Genomic DNA, 6,741 nt, shown 5'->3' with positions numbered 1-6,741 from the left:
TAGATATACTATGGTTTTTTGAGTTGCAATGGTGAAAAACATGGGACGGTTTTCTATTGTGTTCTGTCAATCTGGTTTCGGGAACTATATTTCCAGAGACAGGGCAAAGCTTCCATCCACCTTTGACTATTCTATTGCCTCGTTTTTATGCATATCAAACGGACCAACTCTTCTTTGACAAAATACTCTTCTTAGGAACAGCTGCCTGAAAGGTAAGTAAACGAAAGATCAGTGATTTGAAACAAGACGTAGATATAGAAATATATACATATTTTTACTTATTTACTTACAAGTGCGTGTTCCTAGAGACGAAAGATCAGTGATTTGAAACAAGACGTAGATATAGAAATATATACATATTTTTACTTATTTACTTACAAGTGCGTGTTCCTAGAGACGAAAGATGTTGTGCTTCAACAACAATAGTACATGATATTAAATAATGATTATATCTGTCATTGATTCCCATAAAGCTATATATCTTGTAGAATGAAAGATAAAAAGTACAGTAAAGTAAATGAAAGTTCTTGAGATTTCAAAGAAATCCATTGCTGAAAAAAGAAGGAATCTGACAACGATAAAAACTATAAAAATACATTATTTACTAAGTACATTGTGTTTATACGCCAAGTGTATAACAATTAGAAACATATTCACAGAAAGTGGGATTACGTTTATTTTATGAAAATTATCTAGTGCTAAATAATTTCATTGTACTGAGAAGTTACGCAGGATCCAAAATTAGACGAACCAAAAAATAAGAAACCTGATAAACCAAGAGCTTTCGAAGATAGATCTTCCTTTTCCTTCTTCAGAGGTTTTATGTGGTTGCTATTAAGATGACAATCCTTTTCCTTCTTCAGAGGTTTTATGTGGGTGCTATTAAGATGACAATCCTTTTCCTTCTTCAGAGGTTTTATGTAGTTGCTATTAAGATGACAATCCTTTTCCTTCTTCAGAGGTTTTATGTGGTTGCTATTAAGATGACAATCCTTTTCCTTCTTCAGAGGTTTTATGTGGTTGCTATTAAAATGACAATCCTTTTCTTTCTTCAGAGGTTTTATGTGCTATTAAGATGATAGTAAACCATTTTGAGTAGCATTTTCGACGCCTCGTTAAGAAGAGAAATAAATGTACAACTTCGGGAACATCCAAACCTCTTATACTTACCAATGAAAACAAATAATATAATTTTAATAAGCTTGGAAGACTTTGAAGTAAAATTTACTTCAAGTATTCAGCAAAAACTGCTCCATTAAAAAATACTTATTAAATAGTCCATTTTATTGAATGATTTTAAGATGATTTAGTTTCTTTATAAAGAGTTAGTAAATTGCATTGAAGAGTTTTATGAGCAGTCTGCAGCTTGAATGAGAGGGATGATGGATAATCCTTATGTTAATTTATCTCTTGTTAGATGATAAAGATTTGTCTGTAAAGTCTGGATCACAAAAGGCTGTCCATAAAACTTTTTATCAACTGTAACATTTTAGTTACTACTTGTCGGTTTGTGTGTTTTGGCGTGAAGCTACACAATAGGCTGTCTTTGCTGAATCGAACTCATGATTTTAGCTTTGAAAATCCGTAAATTTACCACTGGCCCACTGGGGTACCTAATCGTTCATTGATGCCTTTTTTATGCGCTATTGACTTGTAATTGTCATGACTGAAGAAATAATTTGACGTTTAGTAAGTAAGATTATGTAAGTTCCAAGCTTTTAGAAAGGATAGCATAAATTATTAAACTACTAATGTTTCTGATTAGGCCAAATATAATCCTTAAACATCCCACTTGGGATTTATATTTATTTCAACTAACACTCACCACTGGACAACAAATAAAAACTCGTTGAAAACTAGAATGAATATTACTTTATAGATTAAAATTATTCATATTGTCTTTTGATCTCTTTATTTTCATGAATCGAGTACATAAATCCATCATCCAGACAAACGAATCTGTGTCATCTTCTTTCATTTCAGTTCTAATTTAATTTGTAATATATATATAAATATGTTTTGTTTTTGGTTCTTGTTTATCTGGAAGAGGGAGTGTTCTAAATGGTTCTAGATACAATTGTAATGTTTTAGCAATGCTTAACTTGATTTCATAATATTATACATGTCTTCCTATTTCCTATTGTTTGCATGATATTTATTCTTGTCATTTGATATCATGACCCTGTTACTGATATTTTATAAAGTTCGCCATTTTATTCATTAAACATGATAAAAGACTTTCTTTACAACATCCAAACGATCTTAATTTGTAAACTATAACATGCATTCAAAGGTTCTAATTATTTTAAGCACTTCACATAGCTAACAAAATAAAATTTCATGAAACACAATTCTTTAACCTAGTAAATGATCACAGAGAAAAGTATGCATCTATTTCTCATTAACATAATACCACATGATATTTTTATTGGCTATTGTCGAAATTATTATTTTACAAAAAGGTGTGCAGCACACCTGCATTTCGAAAAACACTTATTCGGCTCTATATCTACCGGAAGAGTGTAATGTTAGCGCGAATCTAAGTTTGAACACGTGTGACTACCGTTTTCTATCCCCGCTTTATGGAGTAATAAATCCCAGCCTATGAGACAAGCTTTTATGTAATTACAGCCCATCAAATGTTGTCGAGTGGAGCAGCAGAACAGGCTCTTAGGTTTAGGACCCGAGTGCAAGGACAGAATAACAGGCGATGACAGAGCCACGCGATCATTTCCGGTAGAACAATCTTTTGAATATGAGGAAAGTGGGTAGTTTCGGTTTTACTTCTCTTATAAACACAGTACCTAGGGGTTCAGATTTTTTTTCATTAATCCTTTATAGAATGTTTGGTTTTACGAGGGTATAACAAAACGTAAAGCGCACCCGCGAGCCCACGTGCTTTCAAGCTATTTACATCCGAAAAGTTGTGCACTGTCTACCTAATGATAATAAGCATCATGTGTTCTTAGTACTTACAATGACACGGATTGCGTAATAATTTAATATTCTCTAACATTCGGTCTACTGAAATAGGCTCTGCTCCTTGAAGAAATAATGATAACTAGCATTTACTTTCTATATATCAACGCAGGTTAATTCAGTGCATCATATTTGTTACATATATATTTCATAACGCCTATAGTGATCTTGTAGCCCGTTTTCCAACCTCTTCCCACACAATTGAAACGTTAACGTTTTCCAAACTTTTTGAAGTCGCTCAAATTTGCTGAACACAATACTGACTTATGTCAAAATATAACTCGCATTACTCTTTACTAGTCTTTTGGGTTCGTTGAATAAATACTTTAAGTTGATCACCTGAAGAATAGAAAATAAATGTTTAGAATTTGTCTTCTGAAAGAATGATCAGGAAATTCTTTGTTTCATATCATCTTTATCTCAAATCTTATTTTTAAACTCGTAGGTACAGTAAAAAAAATTCTATAATTCATCATCTTCATCATAACATTTGTTGGGTTATTAAACTCTTTCTTTTTTAATTTGTAAAAACAATTACCCCGAAAAGGAACTTATTCGAAAAATCATGATATTTATGTAATATAAACTGTATTTTAAGAGATTAAATGCAGATCCCCCAAGTTTTCGATGTAAAATTACAATTTTTGTACTTTTTTCAGAGCCCTGTCTGTATGACGTACATCCGGAGTTGAACAATCCATCTTCTACCTGATCCTCAAGACCAGTCTACAAACATTGGGAGTCTATAATGCTTCTTCGAAGAACTATAAAGTTAAAAGTTTCTATATCACGTGAATTAACGATGTTATGGAAGAGTTCCTGTATATCATACTCAAAAGTTAAACACAAACGATTTTCTTCCTTTAATCTTAAACTTAGATACCAACAATTGTTTGTTCTTGCGATGTAAATATGGAGACCTTTATTTTGATTTCGACCTTTGACCACGTGTAAAGTTGCCATGCCAATCAGATTAAAAGTACACTAGTTATAGACTCAGCTCCATGCACTTGTTGATTTTTTCTATTTTGATTACATCTACTGATAAGACCTTGACATACGGATTACATCTACCGATAAGACCTTGATATATGGATTACATCTACCGATAAGACCGTGACATATGGATTACATCTACCGATAAGACCTTGACATATGGATTACATCTACCGATAAGACCTTGACATAAGGATTACATCTACCGATAAGACCTTGACATATGGATTACATCTACCGATAAGACCTTGACATATGGATTACATCTACCGATAAGACCTTGACATATGGCCTAGTTCCACAAAATGTTATCCATTCCCATTAATATCCTAAATGCTGAAGTGTTGTAAACCATAGTGTTGTAGGTTCTAACAAATATGTGTTTACTAACGTGTGTTTAAATAGATTAGTCTATATAAAAAGTGAGTTAAAACAAAGATGTTTGATAATGTTTCGTGTATATTCACTATTGTTTTCTTCTTTTTGTAATAACATGGAATGTATTACAAAGTGTTTCTACAATGCTTTATAATATGACTTGTTTTACTTACGCAAATAATTTTAATCACTACTAGGTCTGAAGAATACAGAATAATTGGTTTCAGTTTAGCTTAGAGTATATTTTATCTCTAACTGTATTTAAGTCAATTGTTCGCTTGTATGAATTTGTAAAATAAAGGAAATTTTAAACAATTTATATTTACCTTAATAAATACTTTTTAGCCGCGGCTCATAGAATGGCTCTGAGTTTATTTGTTTTTTTTACAAACTTTCAGCTCATGGCTCCGTCATCTCTTGACCGATTTGAGATCTAATTGCAATTTTGGACTGAGGAGGTCAGACCCTTTGGAGTGATATATTTGGCCACGCCTGAAATCTTACAGATTAATTTACTCTAATCCTGCCTAAGAGAATTTCAATTTGAGACTAAGCTGGTAGAGATCCTGATGAGTAATAAAATCGATTCAGGTATACGCTCGCCCCACCCTTGGTATTGCTGGCGCACAAAAATATAGCTAATAAAAAGGGAAACAAAGGTCTCACAAATTAATTTACTCTAATCCTGCTTTAAAGAAAATTCAGGTGCCGCGGCTATTGAGGATTCCCTCTTGTTTATTTATTAAGACGTTCAAAATTTCATCGTTTGTCTCGTATGATGAGTCTTATCGTATTGGATTGGCCAGAAATTTACTTATCGCCTCGAATAGGAGACAAAAGAAGATTATTCTACTACAGAAAAAGATCTACTACTGTACTCAATCTGGATAATAAGTTATATACAAATAATGTATCGCAATGCTGCTCCTGTAACGTTTAGAGCTATCTGTCCATAATTACACATAGGAATTAAAAATATATGTCAAAAGTAACCTTAAGGTAACCTTCACTGTTTATTAGAATGATGACGTACACGAAGAAAAATTATATGGAAAGTATAAGTTACAGAATGAAATGTCCAGTAAGTGCAACTCAAAGTTAATGTATCATCACAACTTGTAATCTGACGTTTTATTATGTCTTTTGTCCACTATATGAGTACTTAAAACAATTGCTTGATTCTGCATCTTATAATACCAAAAACTGAAGACAAACATTAGTGTTGGAGCTAGCTGGTAACCTGGGCTTTTTTAAACATTACTCTAGTTATATATAGTTAGCTTACTTTTGATCAGAGTTTCTTATAGTTTTGACACCAAAGAGTCAATTGAGACAACACCTAAACTTATCATATTCCTGACTAAAAATAAGGTATGCTGATATAACTCAAAACTACGTTTCTCAGCTGGTCATGGTACATGTTTGGTTGTATAATATTTGTTAATATGTATTAATTGAAAATTAATTTGTTGCTGAATATTTGAATAGTTAAATAACTTAGGCAACATCAGTATAAAATTATTTTATCTTAGAACGCAGTGATAATTTAAAAACTGACTTAACTTTGTCCAATAAAGCCAATGTGGTTATTAACATGGAGAACGTTTGTTTTCCACAAATGAACAAACTCACTCAGGTATTTAAATCTAGCTTGTTTGTCTTGTATGACGTCTTTTACTTGGAATGTTTTAAACATTATAGTTAAAGAAAAACTATAAATGAAATTGTGAATATTTGCTCTGCTGTATAAATTATAGGACAAATAAATAATAAAAACTCAGTATAAACTGGACTTTGCTGCTAACAATATTCATTATGCTAAATATAAACTAGACTATGCTGCTAACAATGTTCATTATGCTCAATATCAACTTGACTTTGCTGCTAACTATGTTCTTCATGAAATAAACTTGACTATTCTGCTAAAAATGTTTATAATGCTCAATATCAACTTGACTTTACTGCTAACTATGTTCGTCATGGTATAAACTTGGCTTTGCTTCGAACAATGTTGATTATGCTCAAAATAAACTTTACTTTGGTGCTAATTATTTTTGTAAAGGTATGAAATTGATTTTGCTGCTAACAATGTCAATGTTCATTATACTTAATATAAGCGTGACTTTGCTGCTAACATTGTTCGTCATTCTCAGTATAATTTTGACTTTGCTGCTAATAATGCTTTTCATGCTCAATATAAACTTGATTTTGCTGCTAACGATGTTCGTCATGCTCAGTTTTGTGTACATTATTAACTTGATGGAACGAATATATTTTTAAAATTTCAGAACCTCGACAAAAATTCAACAAGTAGATATTTTTCACTTTTATAAATTGATAAATGTTTTGTGTGTGTGTGTGTGTGTAATTCGTTAGAGCCTAAACACG

The 6,741-nt window shown here is 31.9% G+C and overlaps 1 long non-coding RNA gene across 1 annotated transcript in view; it reads right to left on the bottom strand.

Annotated features, from left to right (window-relative positions):
* Positions 1-52: 52 nt before the first annotated feature.
* Positions 53-6,741, bottom strand: part of LOC111086654 — a 15,978-nt gene continuing 9,289 nt past the window's right edge. The window contains exon 3 of the long non-coding RNA XR_002611390.1: positions 53-205. This is a non-coding gene — a long non-coding RNA (uncharacterized LOC111086654). The remainder of the gene's footprint in view (positions 206-6,741) is intronic.

The sequence above is a fragment of the Limulus polyphemus genome, unplaced genomic scaffold, assembly GCF_000517525.1.
Source record: "Limulus polyphemus unplaced genomic scaffold, Limulus_polyphemus-2.1.2 Scaffold1298, whole genome shotgun sequence".
NCBI classification, from domain to species: Eukaryota; Metazoa; Arthropoda; class Merostomata; order Xiphosura; family Limulidae; genus Limulus; species Limulus polyphemus.
This window is presented reverse-complemented; position numbering and strand designations above follow the sequence as displayed.